The sequence below is a fragment of the Arachis ipaensis genome, chromosome B1 (genome assembly GCF_059453495.1).
Source record: "Arachis ipaensis isolate K30076 ecotype BB chromosome B1, ASM5945349v1, whole genome shotgun sequence".
NCBI classification, from domain to species: Eukaryota; Viridiplantae; Streptophyta; class Magnoliopsida; order Fabales; family Fabaceae; genus Arachis; species Arachis ipaensis.
In genome coordinates this window covers 88,607,836-88,611,516 of record NC_142436.1, presented here as the reverse complement: position 1 = coordinate 88,611,516, position 3,681 = coordinate 88,607,836, and positions in this window count along the sequence as shown.

Here is a 3,681-nt window from a genome sequence, read left to right as displayed (position 1 = left end):
TTTTAGGGGTTATTTATACTACTCCTAACACTAGAACAAAGAAAAAAATACAAAAGAGAAAAGAAAAATACAATTTGGAGGGAAAAGAAACTCAATAAACGTGACCTTCTAGCTGGCTTGTGACTGGCGCTTCAATGGCGTGTCATGCCCATCTCTGAATCTGGCTTGGCGCGCCACGCCAAGCTCTTCAAGTGGCACACCCTCCTTCATTGGCATCCCTGGCGTGCCACGCCTTCGAACCCAAGTGGCACGCCCAGGGTCTTCTTAAGTGTTGGTCTTGGCCTAGCGTGCCACGCCTTCAAACCCAAGTGGCACGCCCAGGCTTTTTCCTTCTCCCATTCTGCTCTGGAAAGTTGAACTAGCGTGGCACGCCCATTGTGGTTGCCTGATTTTCCTCTCTGGCCAATTGAACTAGCGTGGCACGCCCAGGGTCTGGCGTGCCACACCCAGGGTCTGTCATGCCATGCCCATTGTGGTTGCTTGATCTTCCTCTCTGGCCAATTGAACTAGCGTGGCACGCCCAGGGTCTGGCGTGCCATGCCCAGCATTCTTCTTTGATCCAGTAGCTGGCGTGCCATGCCTGGGTCCTCAAGTGGCTCGCCTAAGTGAGACTCTGGAGCTGGCGTGCCACACCTTCGATACCAAGTGGCACACCCAGCCTTTGCTTTGGCCTTTTTATCATTTGCATGCCATGCCTAGATACTCATGTGGCATGCCTAAGTGAGGATGAGAGCTTGGCGTGCCATGCCTTCGACACCAAGTGGCACGCCCAGCTTTTCTTTGGTCTCCTTGAGTGTTGGCGTGCCACGCCTGGGTCTTCAAGTGGCACGCCCAAGTGACAATTGAGAGCTGGCATGCCACGCCTTCGCCACCAAGTGGCACGAGTCTCCCTAACTTTCATCAACCGCAATTCCTTGGTCAATTAATTCCAATTAGGGGGTAAATCTTAATTCTAGTTATTATGTCACAAAAATCCTAATTATCCAAATATAAGAGGATTATATGTCACGTATCCCGTTAAGTCCAGATAATTAGAATTTAGGAGAAATTATTTTCAAGCTGTTGTTCAAGTAAAGAACTTTTCCAAGTTATACAAGAACTCAATTAGAAAGAGGGTCATACTTCCGTTCCACCCAAATTCATAAGATAAAGAACAAAAACAATTCTTAAATTATAAATCAATACATGAATTAAAGTAGAAAAAATAATAGAATCAATCCATACAATAGAAAGAGCTCCTAACCTTAACAGTGGAGGTTTAGTTGCTCATGGAAAAGAGTGAAAACTAGGATTCTGGTAAACTGTAAATTGGGCTGAGGTGGAATAATGTTGGAATCCCCAGAAGAGAAGTTTCTTTTCTCTTTTATATCTAATCCTATTTAATTTAAAATCTATTTTCTAAAACTAATATAATATCTTTTCCTATTTATAAAAATTAAGGTTTAAATCAGAATTAATTATAGCAATCAGCATTTTCTGCGTTTTCTGCACGTGGAGCATGTCACGCGTATGCGTTAAGTCACGCGTACGCGTCGATGGTCTTCTTCGCGTGTCACGCGTATGCATCAGTCACGCGTATGCGTCGATGGTCTTCTTCGCGTGTCATGCGTACGCGTCAGTCATGCGTACGAGTCGATGGTCTTCTTCGCGTGTCACGCGCATGCGTCAGGTACGCGCACGCGTCGCTCCTCGCTGGTCATCTCCTTTAATTCTTGTGCTCCTTCCATTTGTACAAGCTTCCTCTCCATCCTCTAAGCCATTCCTGCCCTGTATAGCCTTCTTCTCTTTTTCTGTGGAAGCTCCATCAAATCCAACCAAATGCTACCTAAAATAAATAGAATTGCACACGACTCAAAGTAGCATTCATAGTGGTTAAAAGATAATTAATTCTTGATTAAACTCAATCAAATTAAAAACAAATTCACTAGGAAAAGATAGGAATGATGCTCGTGCATCACAACACCAAACTTAAATTGTTGCTTGTTCTCAAGCAACCAAAACTAATACAAGTTTAAGATGTGAATTTGCATGAAAAATGAGAGTTCAGTTGTAACAACACTGATTTTCGAGTATGCGAGATCATTTCTGAAGGCACGGAATTCACCAGAAGATCAGTAAAGGGAACACCTCTTCTATATCAACAAGTATCTCAATCCTCATTGTCATTATGTCATCCTTAAGCTAGAACCTTTTCCGAGGCAAGCTCGATAATGCAATCGCGAAGAACCTAGTTTTTGAACCGTATTGGTTGGCAGTTTTGATTCTGATTTTCGTAAATAGTCTCTGTTTGACGAACCGGACTCGATTCATGAGAGGAGAGAGATAATAGTATAATATTATCATTATATTAGTATTAAAAAATTCTTGAATGATATTATAAGGTTACCTGGTCTGTTTTAGTTAAAAACACAAAATCGGTTTAACCGGGTTTACGGTTTACTAGTGCAGCTTAGCACCAACACTCTCTGATGACTTTAGCAATGCTAAGGCCTCACTATACATGTTTTATTCTCATAATAAATATGTTACTAGTGTCATTTATGCTAGTAGCTCAGAAAATAATTTTTAGAGATGTTTTTACAAGTGTTCCGATATATCTAGTTTTAGTAGTTGTACACCTGAGATATTTTAATATTATTTTAACCCACCTCCAAGCCAACCAATCACAACTCACCTTACACCCCAAGACCTCCAAGTCTGTCTCATTTCATCATTTTGGCCGAAAATAACAAGAGAGAAAAGAGAGAAACTTTCATGAACACTTAATCTTCAAAGCTTGATTTCTTCTGAACTAAAACTCAAATCAAAACTCCGATTTCACCAAAATGATCCTCTCTTCTTCCTCTACATAACCATGTGACTTATCAAGGCTGGAAATAAGGTGAGATGGCTGTCTCCCTCCCTCTTCAATTTGGTTTTCAAGGAAAACCATGCAAAACATGTGTTTTCTTGATGTTCTTCCTTAGGAATCATGCTTAACTTGACTTGAGGGCCAAGAAACGTTAATTTCCAGCAAGTTTAAGGTGAGATATCTCTTCCTAACATACTGAGTGAGATTTGGTCAGTTGAGAGTTTTTGGATTTAAAGTTGTTCTTGATGTGATTTAGGAGGAAAAAGTGCTTAAGGACCACCTGAAAGTTTAACCGAATTAGGAGTAGCAAAACCAGGTAGGGTTTGGTAAAATTAATCTTGATTGATTGTGTTTGAGTTGTTTGATTATGATATGGTTTGGCTGTGCTTGAAATTGATGATTTATACGAGTGATTCTTGTTGAAATTTTGGTGAAAATTTGATGAAATTTGATGATATTCAAGCTATGAAACATGTTCTTGAGTGCAGCTGGAAAAACGAACCCTAATCCTTAAATTGGGGTTCAATTTGTGTTGAAATCATGTAGAAAAGATGGGGTTTTAGTGGCTGCTAATTTAATTTGAATTATGGTAAAAATCGGTTGCTGAAAAGATTGAAAAACGGGTAAAAATAGAGAAAGAATTTGAAGAATTTATGAAGAACATGAAGAACACTTTGAGTGTGATGAAGAACAATGAAGAACACCTTTTTGATCTATAATAGGGCAAAGAAGTAAATATTTTGGTGTTTGGGGGGTTATTTTGTAATTTCTGAAAGTTGGGGTGGTAAAAGTAGAAATATTAAAAGTTACAGGTGGTAAAAAGTGAATTT